The sequence below is a fragment of the Stegodyphus dumicola genome, chromosome 5 (genome assembly GCF_044657685.1).
Source record: "Stegodyphus dumicola isolate Sdum_Otavi_A_Nest chromosome 5, ASM4465768v1".
Classification (NCBI taxonomy): domain Eukaryota; kingdom Metazoa; phylum Arthropoda; class Arachnida; order Araneae; family Eresidae; genus Stegodyphus; species Stegodyphus dumicola.
Window position 1 is genome coordinate 200,030,370 of NC_140772.1, and position 25,551 is coordinate 200,055,920.

At 31.8% G+C, this 25,551-nt stretch overlaps 1 protein-coding gene across 2 annotated transcripts in view; it reads left to right on the forward strand.

Moving 5' to 3' along the window:
- The window catches only part of LOC118189787 (uncharacterized), a 685,017-nt gene that overhangs the window by 457,050 nt on the left and 202,416 nt on the right, over positions 1-25,551 (forward strand). For both annotated transcript variants that reach the window (XM_085817532.1, XM_085817534.1), the window contains one exon: positions 879-931. The gene's annotated coding sequence lies outside the window, so the exon portion shown is untranslated. The remainder of the gene's footprint in view (positions 1-878; positions 932-25,551) is intronic.

Consider the following 25,551-nt stretch of genomic DNA (forward strand, 5'->3'; position numbering starts at 1 on the left):
ACTCGGCTCAGTGAGCTCAGTTTCCTTATTCTTATATGTTTCTAAATTGTGCATTTTTTGCTTTAAAAATGATTGAATTATTTTGTTCTTATCTTCCGGTTAAGGTTTTTATGTCTTTAGTTAACCTGCATGTTATAGTTGTAGGATTATCAACAATTTAAAATTTGTTTCAGTGCGGTTAAGCGTAATTTTCTTACTGTAGCAGCAATATTTGTTTACATTTGAAACTTAGCAGAATAGTGGATTTGTTGCCAATTTAGAGAAACTAAGCTTCGCAACAACAAAGTAACGTCTTCTTTTATTTTTTCGAATTAAATTATGCTTAATACATTCTGTAATGTCCATTTAAGCTATTAAATTATTCCATATATTAACTCAACATGGCGTCTACAACAAATTAAGTCAGTTTCTACGCCTTCAGTGTCCTTTTTGGCGAGTGAGACCAAAAGTAAACTTTCAGTTTTGTGCACCAACAAATCTGCCTTCTAGCCCGCTGGCTGCTTGTTTTTGGCGTAGAAAATGTAATTTTAATTGTAATTTTTTCATTTGTTTTAACTCTATTTTGTGTTTTATATTTTTCTATATCTTTCAATTTTTAATATCGATATTTTCAGTTTTTATGTATTTTTGCCTTGTCGCGAAAGGAGAACTGATTGAATGAGAATTATATATGTAATGAAATTCGAGAAAATAAGTTTAAATGAAAGGCAGGAAAAAATGCGCTTAATTTAATAATTCCGTACAAGGAAGTCATGTGGTATGTGTATACACATCAGATTTTTTTAATTTGCTATACTTTTTATAAAGTATATATGTTTATACTTTCTTTCGTTTATTTTATGTTGGTCCTAATTTCGTCTTTATCTAATTTATTTCAGTCAACTTGGAACCAAAGTCTGTGAGCAGACTTCTCTAATTCTGCGGTAGAAGTGTAAGTAATTTTTTTAATAAATTCAAGCATTTTATGCTTTATCTTTCAGCTTCAAATTACGAAAAAGAGCACTTGAGAGTTCTTTGATTTTAAAATCTGCACATATTGTTGTTGTTTTATAATTTAACGTTTAAATAAACCTTGGTATTTAAAAGAAATGCTTTGCAAGCTAAAGCTTTTAAAGAACCATAGCGTTGATATTTCACAGAGAAAGCCACTAAATTTTGTTTTCCACAGAGAGTACTCAATGCACACTTTTAAAGGGCACGAATTCACGCTAAATAGTAAATCTCACACGGAATTTAAAATATTTCCGAAACGGTATGTATACTTAAGAATATAAAAATTGTTTACTGTATTTTCTGGAATCAAAATTCCCTTGTACCTTTTATACGAGGGATGATATTTCGTTTTAAAGTTTGTAAGCTGTACATTTAATCGCTATTTCAAGTAAAACGCCCACCATGCTTTTATTTATATATTTCAAATAATTAAAATTTATAATTTTTTCCAACGTATCCTATATTATGATCATTTTCTTCTGTAACTCTATATCTCCTTACAATTTAAAATTTAATAATATGTGCTATGGTGACAATTCCAATTTTTGGTGCCTAGAACCAAATTGGTGCCAGAATTGGTGCCTAGAAACGAAATTTTATTTTTTATTTGACAAGAAATCTTAAATATAGAAGTTATATGCAAAGAACTATTTTAAAACAAACTTTATTTATAGCTGTAAAAGATAAATAGCAGTTTAAATTATTAAAATTCCCAATTTACTCCTTAAAATTAATTTTTTATTTATCGATAATTCAAATGGATTTTCATAAATGCTATCTGAATTTCAAGAATATATTCTTTTCCTTTATAATCCAAGGAGCAGCATTTTTGGGCTAAATAAATACTCCTCGAAGAACAGGAACGATTTCAGAATATTTAATTCAAATCAATGTCACTCTGAATTTTGTGACTTTTTGTTCACTTGAATGATAAATAAACGATCCATATATTAGTTTAATTACATTTTTTACAGTATTTGAAGTACGGCGCAGTGTATTTTTGTGCAGCATATTTGTACAGTATATTTGAACAGTGATTTAATTATATATTAGTCGTTAAAATATTTCTATACATTTCCTAATTTTGAGCTGACTAATAGCAAGTTTATTTTCAAACATTTTCTCTAATTTGTCAATGAAAAAGCTCTTAAATCATTTCTGTATTAAAACTGACATCACATTATTTTAAAATGGTAATAGAATATATAAAGGTGCCTGTGTAAATAGAGTACAGTGTCGGAGTGTTTGTAAATCTACAGCGTTATTCTATTTTTGATAAAATATGACTAACTTAAGCTTCAAAGCCAGAAAAAGTTACACAAGATTTCGGAAAACCACTCCATGGGGTCCACACGCTTTATAAACATGGATTTTGTGTGAGTTTAATAAATTTTTGACTAAAAAACCCAGCGATTTAAATGCTTTGCTTTGCTACTCAGCAAAACGTAAGATATTTATATTTCAAATTTAATCATTGTATGTTGCCACTCCGGAAAACCAAACATATTTGTATTTCGATTTAATAACCAGTCTTATGAGATATCATATACCAATCTTATGGGATTTATGAGAAATATGCTTTTAAGAAATGCTCACTAGCTAAGCTTTAATAAATTAAAAGCTTTTAATAAATGCTTTAATAGCAATATACGTACCTAATAAACATAATAACAGTGTGCACACTACTTTTGAACTTCTGTTGACTAACCCTGAACTGTCTTTTATCTGTATTGACTTTTATAGCAAGTAGTAATAATATTTTAAAGAATTTTGTTACTATATACTTTTTATTGACCCTGAATTTCCAGAATTAAAATATTTTTATCTTCTACGTGTCTGTGCATTGTCGCTCAACAAAGATTTAATTCATCTTTCAAATTTATTGTTATTAATTAACAAGCTCATTGATCAATTATTGTTTAATAACAAAGTGTTTAAATATTTTGTGATTTTGGCGTTGAATTGAATTTTATGTGGCGTAACTGAGAAGAATGTAATATTAAATTAATAAATTTAACAAACGAAATTTTAATAATGAAAATCTCAAAATCGTGTTTAGCAAGCCGTCTTACTAAGAAAATGAATTCTGATAAAAGACTTAAAATAGAAAACTATATGCCAATAATTAACACTGTATTGAGAACTTAGAAATCATTTTGGACAACAGTAAAAATCCGAACCTTTTCATTTTTAGACCAAAGGGGTTAGAAAGGGCTATTAGTCTTAAAGCGCCCTGTATTATATTTAAAGAAATTAAATAATGAAGAATCTGCATGAATGTATGTATGTTTTTCGCATTGTAAAAACGACGATTCTTAGAGTCATCAAATTTTGAATTACGGAATCCTTCAACCGAATTTTAAATTTGTTTTATTATGTATTTTACATTTTGTAAAACTTTAAAGAATTTTTTATTAACAAATTCAACGATTTAAAAGCGAGCGTTGACAACACCGTACGGAAAAAAAACATTTTTATCTCCAGCGCGCGAGGCTATCTATCAGAAATTCTAAATATATGCTATTTTTAAGCCTTTTGTGATATTGCTATTGAAGGGAATTTTACGGGATTTAAGTGTGAAGAACATGATATTTAATAATTAAACTTAATATACAAAACGATAAAAAAACGCCCCTTTGGGCGCAATATAAAATCTGAAAGCTTTCAGATTTCCTTTTGGTTTCTTTATTAAAAATTCTTCAATTTTATTTATAACATAGTCCAATAGTTATATGCTATTTAGTAAAATGCTCTTTATGTTGACTTAATTAATATCAGAGATTTTCATAATAATTACGAGTCTTATTTGTGTGTTAAATTTTATCTCCGTGATGAATAATATGATTTTCCCACATAGCAGATAGAAATACACTCGCACATCAAGAAGATAGACCATACAAAAGCATTCCTTATCATATTTTATTTTCACGCTCATATAAACAATTTTTTATTGCTATTATGATTATATCTAAACATCAAAATCGAAAATATATAATCACAAAAATCGAAAATATATAAATTAAGCTTAATAAGTGCTTTTAAGCTATTAATAACGTACATGGCTTATGCTACGCACATTATTAATAGCACGTACTTGCCTATGTAAGCTATTAATAACGTACGTGGATTATAGTCACAAGTTAGAAAGATACTGGTATTACTATTGAATGGAAACCTTTTGGACGTTTTGAAAGCAGTAACTGAGAGCTGCCTGAACCCATAAGGCTGCAAGTTTCATTAGCCTCAAAGTGATCTTAAAATTCCTCGTAATGTTCATTTCTTCTCATAAAATGAATAAAAGTGAGCTCTTGAAAGAACGCTTTGGCTACATCTTCAGGTTACTTTAATCATCCCTTCTTTACAAGCTGATGTTTTACAGGTTATTTTTATAGAAATGATAATTAAATATCCAAAAATAATGTGGCATTTTCTTCAGAATTATAAGCAATCATAGCGGAAGACCCAGAATATGCATGAAAGGTGGAAAAATGCACTTGAAAGGTTTCACTGAAATGTTGAGGAACTTTTGATTCTATTTCACTCTAAATTTATCAGTAAATGATGCAATAAGAGTCAGTTGAAACTCTATCATTCTTTGTTTCATCGAAGCTTTTGGTAATTATTTAAAAATATTACTCTGATATAACACTGTGGATGCCATTAGACGTTCCACGCGAAAATAAAATAGGAGCATATGTAACATACGAAATCAATTAAGAGAAATTTATAGCTCATTGTATGCGATAATGAATTACGATGATTTTCATTAAAACGAACAACATGATCAAGCACTTATTAATTAAAATTCAAAGTTTGTGTTTCCTTCGATAATTTATAACCATGATCTTTTTAGATTAAATAAAATCAGCACACTGCTACATCATAAGATACGAATATTAAACTTAGTTTAAAATTCAACAAAATGTTAAAAACGCTTTCTTAGGATGCAGAATAGAATAAAATTACAATATTGTGTTTAAAACTTAGGAAGAACATATTAGTAATGATGATAAAGGCAAAGAATCAGACAACAAAGTCTGCCGTTGAAATTTGGCGCAGCAAAGTGAAATGATAACTTCAATACAAACACCCAGAAAAATCACCACAAATAAAATTTTTTGATATGATTCACATGAATATTTCTTGTGTATATTGGATATTTTCTTGCATATACATTCCTTTCATTCCCAGCGTGATAGTAAGATAAATTAAATGTTTGTAATGTTGTCGGTTTTTGAATCTTATTTTATAGTAAATGCTTATAATTATTGAATTATTCATACTTAATCTAATAATTGTTTCCTTACAAATTTCGGTCAAGAAATTTTTCTGTTCGGTCATGGAAATTAAGGAAGATCAAGAGGAAATTAAAACATAAATTCCAGCGAAAATTTGTTACAAATATATATGTTTGTAACACATTTTTAAATATATATATATATAAGTCGTGGCTGCTCTTTTTGCTTTTGGCTTCATTTGTTACACAGATAAGCGATGTAAGTTTGGAAGAAATATGAAACGTCTTACACGCGTGGATTAGCTGTAGTTTTGTTTCCTCATTCCAAACGTGACTTCTTTATCTCCGACGTGATCTTGGGGAAACGGAAACCATAACACCTTAAGAAACTTGCTGTTGTTAAATGAAATTGCGTTTCTAGACAACAAAGCCCAAATTTATTTGAAAATAAGAAATTCGGCAGACTGAGTAATTTCGTAAAATTCAAACTGGTGTAATTTTAAAAAATCATCTCTTGATATGTACAAATATTTTGGCTTTCACTGAATTCAATAAATAAATAAAACTAAATGAGATTGGTTAAATCTAATTTTACATCAAGTGGTTCGTTACAATACAGGAACAAACGCTAATACTACAAAAATAAAACAATTTAGTTTCAGTTTGGAGCGAAACTTTTAATAGCATTCTTGAATGAATTGCTAAAGCTTGTTATTTACCAATGTACGTGGCTTATGGTCACAATGTATCTGACATGTATGTTGCTGAAGTTAGCCGAATTAATAATTAAATTTTAACACGAAATCTAAAAGTTCCATATTTGGAATTCTCTTAACTCAAATTCTTATTCGAGCAATTTTAATGAATTGAAATAAAATACATAAAAAGTTAAAGATTTCATTTTAGGCTCCGCACGTTTTCAGAAGAATGATAATATTAATAATTTATACACCATTTTGTGTTTTTTTAATCATATTGTGTAAAAGTAGACACAGGAAGTTAACTTTACATAAGATTAGTTTAAAATTTAAAAGTTTAGTTTAAAATTCCGGTTTTCTAACCAAAAATGTTAAGTGACCTGCACTTATATTGAAAGTGACTCACTTAATTTGGAAATGAATTTTATTTTATCAATAAGCTAATTTTCTTATTTTGAAAGGTGTTTGTAAGGGATTTTAAAAATTAAAAAACAACATTATAAGATCGTATTTTCTTCAAAGACAACGAACAGCACTTCAGTTATTCTGACTTCGTACAACAGGCATTTTATATACCGAAATATCTTCCTGTTCATTTTAGGCCATCTGCATCTAATTTATTCCATAATTTATGAATGTTTACATACATTCACTTTTCGTTTTTTGATTTAAGTAACATAAACGCGATTTGGTACTGTATATGTTAAGAAGCTGCTAAATTTATTTATGTAAATATAAATTATAAGGTAACATGATGTTAGATTTAGGAATGTAGATTGGCCTACGGTGTTAGTTAAGACTAAACGAAAAAGCCACTATGGTGTTATTTGTTTTCTCCGAGCAATGGAGTTTTTGGGCCGATATGTAATATCTTTTAGTAAGTTTAATTTTCATAAAAAGTTAATCTTTAGGTTCCTCTTCCCACCTGTGGCCGAATGGTGGGCAGAAACCTGCCTATATTCTTTAAGAATTTTACTTTGGCAATTAATGTACAGGTATAGGACACGAAAGACCAGAATGAGCCAGTAAGATCTTTAACAGCAATGAGTTTTTCCTACACTTGCTAATTGTATATTTAAATTACAAGTTTGTGATAAGTAGTTCAAGAAGGGCAAAATCAACTTATGTTATCACCTCAACTTAAGTTTGTGAATGATATTATTCTTGGTATGGCATTTTTGTCTTCTTAATTTTAATAAATGTTCAATTTTTTATGTAAATGTTAGGGAAGAGATATCTGTATTTATGTGATCAGCTGTATGTTTGAATCTCTGCCTAGTGATCAGAACTAAGCGCTTAATTATGTTTTTTATAAATGTGCGTGTTCTAAGGTGATAACAGGTTGGAATTAATTTAGGTAAGGTTTTCTTTGTAATTATACATCAGCATTATGTATTCAAGCGTTTGGAATCAGATATCAGTTTTACTGGTGTTCTTTTCTGTTTATGTTCACTTTAACGTACTCAATATTTATTACTTCTTTGCATGTACCATGAAGGTTAGTTCGTGCTTGGCTAGGATTTAGACTACATAGCGTTACTTAATGATCAATTTTATGTATTATGTTTATCAGTTTTAGTTTTCATGTATTACGTATGCATTTTAAGTATTATGTATGCAGCTATTAGGGATCAGCTTTCTGTATTTCTGTACTCAGTATCATGTTAGTTTTTCACTTTAATATTCAGTTTCGTACTTATGCATGTATTATCCTGTCTGCAAATACTACGAAAGAAAATGTAGATGCATGGTTCAATTTATAAAACAACTTCAGTTTAAGTCTGCGCAAAGAACTAAATTATGAAGGAATTTGCTATCTTAGTGATAACAGGTACACAATCTTTTAAATATTTTTACGTAACATGGAAAGTACTCTGCGTTAATTTACGTTTGGGCGCTAGAATCCTTTTTTAAATCTTTTTTTATCTTATTTTTTTAAAGTTTACTATGTGCAATAATTTTATAGGTTACGTCTTTCCTCCATGCAGGACCAACGACTTTACAAAAGCCCAAAAAATATATGACAGTTGTGTCAGGATTAGCATCCGCTTTTAAACATTTAGCAAGTCCAGAAAATCCACAGCAGTTAATGTTTCAGGCAGAATTCTCCTTTCTTTGAAGACCAGTGGCTAGCGCATCGCGCAGCAACACCACAGGTCCGGGGTTCGATTCCCGGGCTCGGCAAGGTCGACTCAGCCTTTCATCCTTTGATTTCCATCACTTGGGTCAATAAAATGAGTACCAAGTTCGCTTGGGGACTAAACACCGGTGATCCTGCGACAAGCTGGCCACTTGTTCAGGGCATATGCTTACGCACCCCGGGGCCCACGGACAAGAAAGCAGATTTCGGGCACTGCAGGCCTTGGCCCATTAGGGCTGTTACGCCACTGAGTTTAATTTTTAGTCCTCCTTTCTTTACTTTATCTAACACAAGTTTCTGTCTATTCTAGCAGCGATTCTTAACAGTCTTTTGATTGCTTCTTTGCTTAATTTTAAGTAGTTCCTAACAGGATACTCTTTTCCCGAACAACAATATCCAAGCTTACATGTAGACTTTATGAAGAGTGGATTATTCTATTGTGATTAATTCGCTATCGACGAAGCAGATTTAATTCAATTCAATAAGTTTAAATAAAATGCAGGAAAAAATGAGTATAATTTATTATTTCGTACAAGGAAGTCATGTGGTGTACACATCAGATTAGTAGGGCTTATATTTTAGATTAAATTACACATGTCGTTTTCTACCACATTTAAAGTTTTTATACTCATTGTATTACTCCCTTCCCCTCTCCAATTTCTTTGAATTTAAAGATCCTGCTGAATATTAAGTGTAAATTCCATAACATTATTCAGAACTTAAATGACTTGAACTAATATCTAAATAAACAATAGCCTGTTTTAATGAAATTTATGATTAAATTACGTCTTACTTCCTTTTAAAGACACTGAAACTAAAAATTTCTAGCCATTAGGCCATGCGAAGCAAACGTATTACCTTTCAGTGAAATTAAGTAATGAAATTCGCGTTCAAATAAGAGAAAAAGCTTTAACAAATAGGTTTCGAGGTTTCTCTGTAAAGCATATAAACCTTAAGCCACAGCATTTTATTAAACTGCGCGAAAGGAAAATTACCTTCATTATTTTAAGTGAGATAGGCTATGTATAATAGAAGAGGTGGCCATTTTTGGTCGGTCCATACTTACGCAAGGGTCCTATTGTTTCCCCGTAAGTAATTGCCACAGCCTTTTGTGGATGTACCACACTTCCCCTTTTCTACGTATAGCCTTTTCCTAAGGTACTTGCTCAGTAATCTTGCTACCAGATTTGTCTTTTTTCTAGACACTAATCTCCTTTTATTGGCGTATATATTTTTGCTGTTGTTTATGTACGGTCTTCTCTGATTGTGCTTTCGGTTTTGTTTGTTTCCGTTTTATTCCATTGCCTCTTACTTTGCTTTCTCGCTATTCGAATAGAAAGTTTTTGTTGAACGTACCTTGAGAAGTGATCTACCATTCAACTCCATTTTAGGTCACCGAAGAGTTGCAAGTAAAGAAATTGCCGTGTATTTTCCCTGCACAAGCCGAACACTCCTAGCAGTATTATTGCTACTGAAGTTTGGAGGTCTATTTATTTAGGACTTAAAGGTGACTTACTAGTAATTAAAATAGACGCATGAATAACTTAAAGAAATATTAATAACTGAAATAACTACAACAGATAGTGAAAAAACATTATTAACCCAAAAGGACGTTAGCTCAGAAGGGCTGTTAATTTCGTTTTGGCATTTTGTGTTGTTTCACTATAAACGGCGTTTCACTTTTGAACTTGTTGCCACCGAATATTAGAGCTATTCATTATATTTAAAGAAATTAAATAATGAAGAATCTTCATGAATATATGCATGTTTCTCGCACTGTGAAAAAACAACGGTACCTACAGAAATCAAATTTTGAATAACGTAGTCCTTCACTCGAATATGGCCATCCGGAAGCCCAAATTTGTGATCTGGAGTTTGTTTTATTATCTGGCTTATATCTTCTAAAACTTTAAGAATTTTGGATTGTAAAATTCAATGATTTCAAAGTGTGCAGTGGCAAAACTGTACGAAAAAGAAAAGGAAAAAAAAAAAAAAAAAAAAAACGCTTTTATCTCCAACGCGAAAGACTGTATCGGAAATTCTAAAGTTAATGCTCTTTTTAAATTATTTTTTGATATTTTAAGTTGAATTTCATGGTTTAAATGCGAAGAATATGATATTTAATAAATAAAGGTAACACACAAAACGTTAAATAAATTTCTTTGGGCGTAATATAAAATCTGAAAATATTCAGTTTTTTTCTTTTAAATTTTTATTTTATTAATCCAAAGGGGCTTTGTCCCTGAGGAACTATTGTTTTCGTTTAGCGACTTTGCGACTAATCACTCTGAATGTCCATTTCACTTTTCAAACTGTTGTCACCAAATATTATCGCCCTGTATTATAGTTGAAGAAATTAAATAATGAAGAATATTGCCCAAATGTATGCATGTTTCTTGCATTGTGATAACAGAACGGTACTTAGAGCCATCGAATTTTGAATAACGTAATCCTACTGCGAATATAGGCATGTGGAGGCCCAAATTTGAAATATGGAATTTGTTTTATTATCGATTTCATATTTTGTAAAACTTTAACGAATATTTGTTGAACAAACTCAAGGATTTCAAAGCGAGCAATGGCAAAGCTGTACAGAAAAAACATTTTTTTTTTTCCTCCAGCGGGTGAGAATACCGGAAATTCTAAAGATATGCTCAATTTAAAATTATTTTTGCGGTATTGCTCTTGAACGGAATTTTATGGTTTAAGGGCGAAGAACATGATATTTAATAACTAAAGGTAACACACAAAATGTTAAAAAAGCGGCTCTTTGGACGTAATTCAGAATCTGAAACCGTTAAACGTTTTTTAAAATCTTAATTATTTAGCAAATATCGGAAGTCCTGAGTCTGACGAACAAATTATGCTGAATGTTTTTGTCTTGAATTCAAATATTAATATCGTCTTTATTTACATGTAGATGATGAGGAACACCACTGATACAAGAGTTTTTAACCATCAAACAATAGTTTTTTGTCCACTTTTCGAATGCTTGACACTAAATTTCAATTTGCATGGTAAGTCTGACCAAGTTATGTGATCAAGTTTTCTATATTTGACCATATAGCTGAATTTGTATTCGGATTTTGAATTTTGACTAATATTTTGTAGGAAAACGTAATTTCTCGACTTATACATGGATTTGCGTTTATACAGAAACATGTAGTGCTATTTCCTCGAATAAACACTGCTCTTTTTAAAAGCTATAGCGAATGAATACTTTTATTCCAATTACATTGGATGTAGAATAAACACATAACATACAAATATATGTACAGAAGTAAAATAAAATGATTTAAATCTTAATAATGGTTTACCCAGACAGAATGGAATTTGAAGCTAGACAAAATGTATTATAAAATTTATCAGAAATAGAATAACGTATTCTTCGTATTATTTTCAAGAAAGAAAAATAATTATTTTATAGGGCAGGCGATAAACGTTAAAGCTGGAGTAGTTTTGCGATGAACGAAATGACATTTACAAGAGACGTAGATAACGTTCTTAAGTATATAATGACCAGCGAATTAACATTCATGACTGCCGTTTACCTTCATTTGTCTTTGTGTATCTCTCATCATCTTCTCAATCCATTGCAATGAAAGTCTGACCTGTAAAGCATTGTTTAATTTGCTATTACCGAAGAAAATTTCTGTAATGTTAGACTATCTCAGCTTCTAACGGCTAATTTCCCTAAGAAAGTAATATTGCAACGAGAGAACTTTAGAATCTCTGACGCGCAGATCGCATAATGAGTTTGATTAACTCGAATGAAGGCCTCAGTTAACTAGCAGATTGCAGGAATTCTAGATTCAAAACTAACTTCGATGTCTGTTACCATTAATAATGAACTTTTTCTTATCTTATGTATACTAACATGAACTAAAATGTTATTAGCATGCACTGTTGTGTTTTCCACTTACTCATTTTGTACCTCGTAGTTCTTTCCTCGTTTAGATTATTTGGTTGGTCTTAAGTAGACTTCATTCAGGAATTTTATGGAATTTCTAATTTATTCAGGAATTTCTAAACGAACTTGAGAATAACTTTATTCTATTTATTATATAATTTCTAGCTATTGCTACATAGATGAAGCGATTGTGTTAAGACAAATGAAGAGAAAAATGCTCAAGTCCACACTCAAAACTTATTATTCAAACTAAATAAGTAACCACTGATATACCCTTGATGAACGAGCCGGAACATTCTAGACTTAGAAGGTTCTAGAAACACAGATAAATGGAACATAAAGGAAATAATTTAACCGGAAATTATTTAAACAAGAATCAGTTTTTAGTTACTCCCCTTTGATGGGTTCCGAACTTAGGTTTACGAATACAACGTTTTACATAATGAGCCGCTAAGTCTTCAATCGACAGAAACAATTTTAGCTAAAATATATACATTATCTACTGTTTATTAGGGAGGTTGCGGATTAACCAGGACTTGTGGGGAAAAAAAGAGATTTTAAATTACGTCCAGAGGGGCGTTTTTTTAACGCTTTGTGTGTTACCTTTATTCATTAAATATCATGTTCTATGTACTCAAAATTCCGTTCAAATGTAATATCGCAAATTAATTTTAAAATGAGCGTATCTTTAGAATTTCCGGAACACAGTCTCGGGCGCTGGAGATAATTTTTTTTCGGTACAATGTTGCCATTGCTCTCTTTGAAATTGTTTAGTTTGTTAATTTTGCCATTGCTCTCTTTGAAATTGTTTAGTTTGTTAATCAAAAATTCATGGAAATGTTACAAAATATGAAATCGATAATAAAAGAAATTTCAAATTCAAATTAGGGCTTCCACATGCCCATATTCTTTGAAAGATTACGCTTTTCAAATTTTGATGGCTGTAGGTACCGTTGTTTTATCACAATGCAAGAAACATACGTAAATTTATGCAGATTCTGCATTATTTAATTTCTTTAAATATAACACAGGGCGATAATATATGGTGACAACGATTTGAAAAGTAATACAGCCTTTTAAGTTTTTCGACGAAAAATGCTAAAACGAAATTAACAGTCCTTCAGGGCAAATTAACCCTTTGAACTTAAAAAAAAAAAAAAAAAAAAAAAAAAAACCACCTTAATTTTTTTTATTGTATAATTGGGTAGAAATTACTGTTACATATACAGTGTGGTCATAAAATAACTTCTCCGAGCCCCCATCGACTGATCCGCTGAACTAATCGAAATGAAATTTCAGATGTCTTTATTTAAAGGTATGCGGTCAAGATTGCGATGGTTCAAAACAATAGAGCTTTCGCGGTTAGGTTACAGTGAAAAACATTTCGAAATTTTCGAATGGCAACACCAATTCATTTCTTGCGCAGACTGATCACTGCAATGAATTATTGATTATTGCAAAACCATAAATGGCACTGCAACGATACAAGTATAACGAAAACTGCCGCATGAAACATTTTTAAAGGAGAACATTGGGAATGATCAATGATAACGAAGAGAGGAGAGAGAAAAAAAAACCTTTATTGGAATTACAAGTTTTCACTGTGTAGAACGTTTGCAAAGATCCGTAACTTTGCAGTATCATTGCCACCGCGATCTCCCGACTTCATTCGGATGGATTTCTGGTTCTGGAATTATATGAAATTTAAGATGTACACATCAAATCCACGCCATTTCTCAGAACTGAAACATGCCATAAAACGTGAAATTATACAGATTCCTCTTACGATGTTAGTTCGTAACTGTTTTTAACAATCTCTCGCATGCAATATGTTATTATCTGCGAAGGAAGGCACATAGAAAATCTGTAATTCCAAGAAACATTTTTTTTCGCTCTCTTCTTTTGTGTCGTCAATGGACCTTTACAGTGCCCTTCATTGAAAATATTTTACGCCAGCAATTTCCGTCTTACCTGTGTCGTTCCATAATCATTTATGGCTTTTCAATGCCTTGATTAATTTGCGCAAGAAAAAAGTGGGTGTTGCGAGTTGAAAATTTCGAAATTATTTCACTGCAACCGCAACCCTGAAAATTCTATTCGTTTCAGTCATCACAATCTCGAGTACACACCTTCATATAAAACAACACAACTTTCTACGAAAGTTTCAAAAAGGAAAATAAAATAAAAGATACGTGAGATAAGAGCAGTGATAGCTGTAGGTGTTATAGTATTTTAAGCAAAGGTTTGTGGGATTTTTAACTCCTTTATTTAATTAAAGCTTCCGTGAAAATTTGATATTTGAGGAGCCGAAAGGAGAAATGGCTGATGAGCTAAAGTAGGGGTCTTCAACCTCTCTTGCCCGACAGCTGCATCAATAAATTCGCAAAGATCCGCGGGCTACTGTCAAAAAATAGTGTAGTCAGAAAATTTACATGAAAAGGGAAGGTTTGTTTTGCAAGACTACAATTGATTCCAAGCAAGGAGATAGTGTTGTATGTCTAAACATATATATACAATTGGTGCCAAAAAGTCAAATGGAAATCGAATTAAAATCGATTGCAATATTTTTAACTATGAAAAGAAAGTATAAAAATGATTGTACAAAACGATGTTACAAAATGCATTTGTAAAGCTTCAATATCCGGTTTAATTTGTGTTGTTGCAATTCGTAAAGTTTCCACCAAGTGTATGTCTGTCAGCCACGTTCTTGTTTTTCATTTTAGGATTTTCATTTTGCTAAAACGTTGTTCACATATGTAGGTATTACCAAAGTTAGAAAACATGAAGAATGCATGTTTAGAAATTCCTTTATACTTGTCTTCGGTCACGTACTTCGAATAAAAAAATTAATTAATTTAGGATTTTCAAGAAAATTGCAAGTACCATTTTTGAAAAACTCGTTATTTTTCGAAAATTTTGTCTAAAAAAATATCGCGCATGTCAATAAAATATTTAAATATCAAGAATAAGAGAAAATGAATATTTTTACGACAAAAATCTGATAATGCCAATCTGACAAAATTATTTCTTGAATTATTTCTTAATTTAATTATTACTTGAAATCAATTTATTTTAATTCTTCAATTTTTCTTCAAATTGAAATGGGGGCACTAAAATGTCTTCAGTGGGCCACCCGCGGCCCGCGGGCCCCTGGTTGAAGACCCCTACGCTAAAGCATTCTATATGCTGAAGTATGGTTAGAAATAATAACAGAAAACTTCCAAGAAAAGTATATTGTATTCTAAGGTATTTAATTTGAAGAAAAATTTAATCCAGGCTATTTATTTCAGAATAGCATGAAGGTTTTGCTTTAGGGAGGCTTTTGTATTATCTCTCGCACAAATATCTAGCTCAATTCGTTATCCTTTTAGAATGTGTCTTTTCTAGCAATGTAGCACCCACGAGTGAAAGAGAGATCATGGGATAGTTTTGGAAAAATTTCTTTTGGACGACTGCTTGCATTTAACATTTCCCTTTGCAGATGAAACAAGCCAAAAGATGAGACACCTTATATGATCACAAAAACCCTCTTCCTTCTAGGTTCAAACATGCATTTTCCTCCCCCAAGGCTTCCAATACCTCTTCAACTGACATCAGAAATGGTAGCAAAAGAAAGAAAATTCCGATGTGATATCCCTAATACTTCTAAGACCTTAATAAGCTTATGAAATTCTGGAGATCTTTAATTATGATTTGAGCATTTCTGTGTTTTTTGTTAGCTGTAATGAGATATAGGTTTAGGTGAACAACTTTCTGAAATTGCTGTTTCGCTAAAACAGTATTCCGGATATCCGTTAGAAAACGCAATATAAAATATCGATCTTTAAATGACAACATTCGCTTTACGAAGTACATGTGATTAGTTTCTGATTAGTTTCCAATACATTTAAATATTTATTATTATTGTTATTATCGTTTAAATCGTTATTATTATTGCTATTATCGTTTAAATCTTTATTATTATTGTTATTATCGTTTAAATCTTTATTATTGTTATTATTATCATATGAATCATTATTATCATTTGTATCTTTATTATTATTATTATTATTATTATTATTATTATTATTATTATTATTATTATTATTATTAATTTACTTATCTCTGATTTTATAATTCCTACATGGGTTTTTGACTTGGAAACACATTTAAGTTGCCTGTTTTACTTAACCGTAAATACTTTTGAGCTTATAAAAGCATTTCTTTCTCAGAGTACCCAAGAAATGTTTAATAACAAAAATTTTCGAAGAGATTTTCAAAATTAAGCTATTACAATTACTAAGCAAAACAGTGACAATTACTTTTTTAAAGCCGCATTTTCGAAATATCTTCTGATGTGTTACACAAAAAGATCATCAAGGGATTTAAAAAAAGGCAAAAGTACTCAGGATATATAAAATATGTATTATGTGTAATTGAAGAATAAAATGACGTCTTCTATATATATACGACAAACATTTATGTAAACTGTAAAGACGTTGAACAGCAGAGTAGAAACATGATATTACACAGCGCTTAGTAATTCTCGCTTACATGCAGTGCTCACCATTGACTTTGGCTAACTACGTAAAAAAGTATTATGCAGCAGAGAACTTGCTTATCATGCGCATGCGCTAGGGGAATCAACGGCGGTTGCCAACATACCCCCTTTCGACGTTGATTCTCCTATTCCTGAAAAGTAAAACAAAATACATATTAAACAGTATTCAATCCTACAATTGTACAACAGTTTTGATGTTTAACAGGAGTCAGGGGTTTGGTTAACACATCAGCTCCCATTTCACTGGTAGGTATGTACTGCACATCTAATTCACCGCGTTCATATACTTCACGCACAAAATGATGGCGAATGTCTATGTGCTTTGTACGGGAGTGAAACACTGAGTTTTTCGTATTTCTGAGCTCCTTGATTGTCGCAGTATATTGTTGTTGGATGTTCTATGTTGTAAGCCAGCTCCTTCAAGAAACGACGTAGGTAGACGATTTCTTTGGCGGCCTCAGACAAAGCCATATATTCCGCCTCCGTTGAAGATAGAGCTACACTGCGTTGTTTTCGTGATTCCCAGGTTATGGCTGAACCATTTAATATATATACAAAACCGGTGTAGAATTTTCTATCATCGACATTTGACGCCCAAACTGCATCCGCAAAGGCGATGAGTGGTTTTCCTGTTTTCGTATAAATTAGTCCTTGATCTGGTGTTCCCTTTAGATATCGAAGTATTCTTTTCGCAGCATGCCAGTGTTCTTTTCCAGGATTGACTTAAGAAATTCACGGCGTATGTGATATCTGGCCTAGTAAGCTCCTGCAAGGTACATTAGCGATCCGATCAGATTTCTAAATGGAACCAGCGATTTCGTTTTCGTTTTTAGGACTCATCCCTTTTGATAATTTTTTGCTATTATCTATAGGTGAAGATACGGATTTAGCATTTTTCATATTATACCGATTTAAAATATCATCAACGTATTTCTTTTGAGAAATTTTAATTGAATTCTCATTTTGGTAAAATTCTATGCCTAAGCAATAATGTAATTTTCCAAAGTCTTTCATTTTGAAAGCAGAAGCTAAACTAGGCGTTTTTTTAATATAAACACAATTATCTGAATTAAGAGATTTAAATTTCACAGATTTTAATTTTCATCCAACTTTTTGTACCACTGACGTCCTGAGTGTTTCAGACCGTATAATGATCTCTTTAAAAGACGCTCTTTATCTGAATCAGTTTTATCGCGAAAACCTTCGAGAATTTCCATGTAGATTTCTTCATTTAAATTTCCATTTACATAGACCATTACAAAATCTAATTGGTAACCTTTGAGATTGTGTTCTACTGCGTAGGCTAAAACTGTTCTTATGGAACTTAATCTAGCAACAGGGTAAAAGTTTTCAGTGAAATCGAGACCAGGGATTTGAGCGCACCCTTTAGCAACTAGCCTAGCTTTGTATTTTTCGATAGTGCCGTCGTGATTATATTTTAATTTAAGAACCTATTTACTACCAATAACGTTCTTGTTTTCAGGCCTTTTTACTAATTCCCAAGCCTTTTCCTGAACAAGCGAGTTATATTCTATCAGCATGGCATTATGTCAATTTTCAGCATATGGTCCATTTAATGCTTCTTGCACCGTAAGATTAATGCTTTCCTCAACAACATTTTGAGTTTGTTCATTTTTATTTACAACTGTATAGTGATATTCCTTTTTAGGCCTTCCTGGCAAACCTGTTTTTAGTTTCTTGGGTCGACCAGGTCCCCTTTTAATCAGGATAGGAAGCATTGATTCGCTTTCTAAATAACTTCCGCTTTCTTTTTCAGCTTCAGAGTGAAGTGGCGACTCGCTACCGTCCAGAGGTGATGATTCATCACAACATGTTTTATTTATAATTTTTCCTCCGGAGCGAAAGGCAGATTTATTTCTTGCTCTGAGTCATAACTACAGCAGTTTTCAAACTCATTAATAAATTTTACGTCTCTGCTTATTATCACTTTACGTGCCTCGGGATCCTAAATTTTTTGATTCATCAAAATAGCCAATAAAAATACATTCTTTAGATCGAATATCAAATTTGCCTATTCTTGGCCTTTTATTTAGCGAAAATGCTTTTTGGCCAAAGGTTCTGAAGTGAGAGACAGCTGGTACTCTGCCAAACATCACTTCGTAAGGTGTTTTTATTTCGGCCTTTAAACCTCGCGTTGGCCTTTAAACCAGCGATTTCGAATGTAAGCAGCCGTATTGACGGCTTCGGCCCAGAATTTCTGAGGCAGATTGGATTGCAATAACAAACATCGCGCCATTCGAACTAAAGTGCGATTTAATCTTTCGGCGACGCCATTCTGGGCTGGCGTGTAAGGAGTGCTTATTTCGTGTTTTATTCCCGCATTATTAAGAAATTTATTAAAGCTTTCCCTAAATATTCTAGCCCGTTATCGGTTCGCAGGATTCTGATTTTAGAGTTAAGTTTATTTACAAAAGATGCTTTAAAATTTCTGAAAGCTTCTTTAACCTCATCCTTATATTTCAGAAAATAAACACGAACATATTGAGATTTATCATCGATAAATGTTGCGAAATAAAATGATTCACCTATTGATTCGGTTCTCATGGGACCACACAAATCAGCATGAATTAAATTTAACAATTCAGTACTTCTATATTCAGATTCTTTAGGAAAGGGGGTTGCGGTTTGTTTACCCTGAATGCATACCTTACAAGTAGAAAGAGAGTCATTTTGAGAAAAAGAAAGACCTCTAACCATGTTATTTATTTGAACTTTTTTAAGATCATTTTTATTTAAATGGCCAAATCTTATATGCCACTGATCTACAGTTAGTCAATAAAGTCTGCGTACATCAAGAAAAGTAATATCAAATCCAAATTTTAAGGTGCGAAAAGGGTAGTTTCTTAAAGTTTTATTTTTTAAATATTTAGTTTCAATAAGGGACTTTGAAATTATTTAACTGTAATATTTTCATATCTAATAATTTATGAACACTAATTTTTAAAAGATAAGTGGCCAGAAATCAAAGCCAATAAAGTTTGCGTACAACGCGAAGGAGACGGGGGATTTCTTATTTAATTTTTAAACTTCAAATTTGAGAATGCAAAGAAGGTTACGCTTTTAAGGTCATTGACTTCCGAAGCAAATTTCACGTTGATTGGAAGTTGCTATTTCTATTTTCTTTGACGAAAATTACAACCAATAAAGAAATTCCTTTAGTTACGAGACAACTAATTATCAAATTGAGAGATGAAGGTAAAACTCTTCGTTATATTGGTAAAACCATTGGAAAAACATTTTCTAGTGTGCAAAGAGTTATTCAAAACTATCTTGACACTGGTAATCTTGCTGTAAAACCAAAATGTGGGAGACCGAAGAAGCTAACGCAGAGAGAAGAAAGAAAAATTCTTTTACGAATTAAACAAAATCCTAAACTTTCTGCTGCAAGCATTGCAAAAAAAAATTTTTAACTAGCAACAAGGAAATTTCTCCTGAAACTGTACGTAAAGTGCTGCGAAAGTCAGATTATCATGGATGCAAACCTAGGTCTAAGCCACACATTTCCGAGACAAATAGAAAGAAAAGAATTGCTTTTGACAAAACATATTTAAACTCTTCGCAGGACTTCTGGAACAATGTAATTTGGTCAGATGAAAGTAAATTTACAATATTTAAAGTTAATGGCCACCCTATTGTATGGAGAAAACCAGGAACAGAACTGAATCTGAAAAATTTAAATCCAACTGTCAAACATGGAGTTGGCGGTGTGATGGTATGGGGGTGTATGTCGTCGAAAGGAGTTGGAAATTTTCACATTATTGATAAAGTCATGGATAAATATGTTTATCTGGATATTCTGAAGAAAAATCTACGAGACAATGCCCGAAATTTAAACTTTTCTAATACCTTTATTTTCCAACAAGACAACGACCCGAAACATACAGCTAAAATTGTGAAAAAATATCTCCTCTATCACACTCCAAGACAGTTGCGTACTCTTCCACAGTTACCAGACCTCAATCCAATCGAACATTTGTGGCAAAATTGGAGAAATGAATTCGAAAACACAATATTACGTCGCGAAATAAGCTAATTAGTTAATTGCAGGAAGAATGGGCGAAATTTACGTCGGATGACACTGAAAAACTAGTTCAGTCAATGCTCAGACGTCTGCAAGCTGTTTTGAAGAATAAATGATATCCTACAAAGTATTGAAGTAATGTAAAAAGCTTATATTTCGCTCTTTTTTAAGTGTACGCAGACTTATTGGAGGGAATTTCTGAGTATTTTTGACAAAATATATTTTTGAAAAAATGTAAAAAGTATTACACTGATATTATTTACTTTTTATTTAAGCTTACAATTTTAGCTAATAGAAGAAAAAAAATGCAATGATTAAAATACTTTTTTCTATGCTTTAAGTGTTTTTTTAATTTAAAATTTAGTCTGTATGCAGACTTTTGTGACTAACTGTATTTCTTTAGTAACTGATACAGATTCAAATATTGGCATGACAAAATAAAGATCATTTTCACGTTTAGCTTTTTTCGCGTTTTACTGTTTCGTTATTAGAATTAATTATTTGAGCACACTTTTCTTTGAAAATTACTGAAAGATTATTTTCAGTTACGTTCCTTTTCCAATAGCTTTAACTATTTTATCAGCAGCTAATTTAACATAAGTATCACCTACCTCGTGAATTTCTTGAAACAGTTCCTTTCTGTTACACATATGCGATGTTGCACCACTATCCAGACAAAAAATATCTTTAGAATTACTATTAGTGCATGCTACGGCTTTTTCTTCCTCCAAGGAATTCTGATTTTCTGCAGACATCGCAGTTTCACTGAGGCGTTTGCTTTTAGTTTCTTTAATTTTCTTTCTACATTTCGATGCTCTATGCCCATAGATATGGCAGAAGTTGTATCTGTAGTTAACTGGATACTTACTGTCTTCGGTTTGCAGACTTATCTGGTTTCCCAGCGGCCGAGCGGTAAAGTCGCTGAACACTGGTAGTGCGGTCCGAGGTTCGAATCCTGCGAACGGGCTGGCTGCGTGGGTGTTTTCGTGGTTTTCCCCATGTGTAACGTGTATAAGAGCCAGTTTCCCTTAGAAAGTCCTACACGAAGCCATCTCTCCCCTTAGGCAGATAGCCCTCGAGGCTTTGCCGTAATTAAATAACCTAACCTAACCTTATCTGGTTTCCGTTTAGGAACCGGTCGTTGAGTATACTCTCGATCTTTTGAATAGAACGCATGTTGTGGTTCAGAAAATGATGAATCTTTATTTTTGCGAGCGTTAGCTTCTTCCAACAGTTTAATTTTCAGCATTTCTCGGAGGACGCAGTTCATCACGAGGTTCGATGGCTGATCGAAAGCTTTCATAAGAGTCCGGTATGCTATATAAAAGCAATACTGTAAGCAAATCGTCCGCAATGCTTATTTCCATTTCTTTCAGTTTATCCACAAGAATAAAAAAATCATTTAGATGATCATTCATTTGTTTAGAATCACTCATTTTTGTAAAAAGCAATTTTTTTTAGAATTGTGGCCTTTCTAGCTGGTCCCTTCGATTCGTAAATAAAATGCAATTTACTCCACAGTTCGTGAGCTGTTACACAATTCTTTACTTGTGGACGTTCACTGGGTAAGATGGATAGGATTATATCCGCTCGTGCTTTTTGGTCAGTAGTTTTCCATTTAGCAAAATGTTCATCACCAGGTTCTGGTTTCGGAATTTTCCCAGTTACGTAGTCCCAATGATCATTTTTAATCAGTATTGCTTCCATTTGCAACTTCCACGTGTCAAAGCTGTCCTTGTTTAGCTTTTCAATTGAAACTGTATTTGTCGTCGTCATTTTCATTTCAGTCGACGCAGCTTGGCTTGCCGAAAGAATTTAACAATTGTAGTTTGACTGCACAGTTAAGCGCTATCTGGACCTATAACCTATGAAGAATAAAATGACGTCTTCTATATACACGACAAACATTTATGTAAACTATAAAGACGTTGAACAGCAGAGTAGAAACATGATATTACACAGCGCTTAGCACTTCTCGCTTACATGCAATACTCACCATTGACTTTGGCTAACTACGTAGAAAAGTATTATGCAGCAGAGAACTTGCTTTATCATGCGCATGCGTTAGGGGAATCATCGGCGGTTGCCAACAGTAATATTACTCATAAAATCTGCATATAAATATTTATTTATTATTATTATTTCTGTAAGAAATAAAACCTCGAAATTTGCTTGTTTAACGATAAAACGAAACTACTTCTCTTATTGTCTATAACAATAAAGTATAAAATTTCTTATAGTAGAAGAAATTGCATATCAAACAATTTGTAATGCACTTATTAATGGCAATGATGGTTGGGTGAGTTTAAAATCGTATTATCCAGAGAAGCTGATAAATCTAAACGAAAACTTTATGTAAATTTAAAAAAGCCAGTAGCTCTGTTTCCTGGATAAAACATAAATATCGTATATGCAATAAAATGTCCTGTTATATGCAGAAAAATCTTCCTTTTCTAATCGTGTAATTTGATAGAGCTGTAGTTTGCATTCCAATGGAGTATTCTTTCTTCAAAATGGCGATTTTTAAAGCGGATGCTTATGTGTTTGAAATAAAATGCAGTATCACAATACATGCACAAGTCATCATAATATCGCCTGACTAATTCAGTTGTTATTTACTACTTTGTTAAAGCACTTCAAGGCGCTAATTATTTCTCTACACCGAATGGACCCAACAGACATTTTTCAACTAACAAAAACAAAAACCGCAAGCATTTTAAAGAAAATGCTCATGCTCTCCTAAAAAATAATTTTCCGAATGTTAAATTAGTTACGTATTCTTTAAGTAATTTCATTTTTCCCTTTTTTTAACTCTGAAATTTATAAGCAGCCTTATGCATGCCTTCGTAGTGCAGTGGTCAGCACGCTCGACGCGAATTCGAGAGATCCGTGGTTCGATTTCCAAGCGGGCGTTGCTCATTTTTCATCTTTCTTGTTTCAGAAATAAAAAGGGTGGTGGATGATGATTCTTTACACCCAGGATTTGACGATTGGGTCCTCTAAAAAACCCCAGTCGCCCTTTAAAAGGGAGAGTATATAAGGTATTTCTCCCGCCTTCTTAGCATGCCTTCATAGTGTAGTGGTGGGCACGTATTTCGGAGGTTTGTGGTTCGAGTTCCGGCGAGGGCATTGCTCATTTTTTACATCTCCTGCTTCAAAAATACCTACATTATATAAAAGATGAGAAATTTCAAATTAAGATAATGTATTTTTATTCAATTCGCGCAGTATGCTGCGAAATATTTTAAATAATCAAGAAAGTAATAATTAAACCAAAAATGAAATAACAATAATTTAAACAAAAGCAATTAAATTATTAAAACATAATAAAATTAATGTAAACTATATGATTTTTTTTTCTCTTTTTTTCCAAAAACAGCTGAAGAATTAAAGAATTAAAAGAAATTACTAATTTCGATTATTTAATCAAAATTTAAAAAATAATCAATTAAAGTGCAATAAAGTAAAAAAGTATTATGAAAGAATTTTTTTTAACATATAAGGTATTTTCTTCCACTTTTCTGCATGCCTTCGTGGTGCAATGAAACTATACTGCCGCGTATTCAGGAGGTCCTGATTCCAAATTCCGACTAGGGCAACGCACATTTTTCACCTCTCCCGCTTCAGAATAACCCAATGACTCCACAAATGATTCATTTAATTTGATTAATCATAAATACATAATAATAATAATGTGACCTTAAAATAAATAATTGTGAAAATATACCTTATAAGAAGAATTCTCGAGTAACAACTTTTGTAACTCAACTATATACTCCTTTTATAATTAAAAGCAATGTGTTAAATAAATGTACTTTGAACCAAAAAATAATACATACGTTTCACATAATAAACAGAATTGCTAAGAAACATCATAAACGAAATACGAATATTACACATAATATATACACATGAATATTTTGCATGATAAACCAAAAGTAAAATGTGTCAAGACAAAATTTTTAATGAAATTAATTTATTAAAAAGAAAATTATTAAAAGTAAAAATGCTTCAGCAAAATACACAAAAACGTTTCAAAATGAGGGAAAAAGAAATAATGAATTAAAAAATTAATTTGAAAGGAAATTTAAAAAAAATTAAATCCTGAGTGAAGTGTTATATTTATATGGTGCTTTTGTGCAACTGTTGGGAATGCTGCTCCGAAAAAAAGAGTTGAGTGATATATATTAGTGTGATTAAAAGAAATGATAAATAGCCATAACTAAGCTGAGATGTAAAAAGGACATACACTTAATGTAAAACTGTATAGAAATAAACTTAGCTTCATTACATTAAATAAAATAAACCCTAAAAAGAATAAAAAAATCTAAAATCTAAAAAGTTTTCAGATTTTATATTAGGCTCAAAGGGGACTTTTGTTAACATTTTATGTGTTAAATTTATTTATTAAATATCATGCTCTTCGCACTTAAACCATAAAAGTCAATTCAACAGCAATATCGCAAAATAATTTTAAAATGAGCATACATTTAGAATTTCCGATACACAGTCTCGCGCTCTGGAGATTAATTTTTTTTTTTTTCCTGTACAGTGTTGCATTTTCTCGCTTAGAAATCCTTAAGTTTGTTAATCAGAAATTCGTTAAAGTGTTACGAAATATGATATCAATAATAAAACAAATTCCAAATTCCAAATTAGCCCTAATTTGCATGCCCATATTCGGAGATTTTTCAGATGCCCATATTCGGTGGAGGATTAAGTTATTCAAAATTTGATGGCTCTAGGTACCGTTGTTTTATCACAATGCGAGAAACATACACATATGTATGCAGATTCTTCATTATCTAATTTCTTTAAATATAATACACAGTGATAATTTTTGGTGGCAAGAATTTGAAAAGTGAAACAGATATTTAAAGTTTTCAACGCGAAATGCCAAAACGAAATTAATAGCCCTTCTGGGCTAACGCCCTTTGGGTTAAATATTAATAAAAATAAGCATTTAAAAATTAGCGGGAATAATTTTCCAA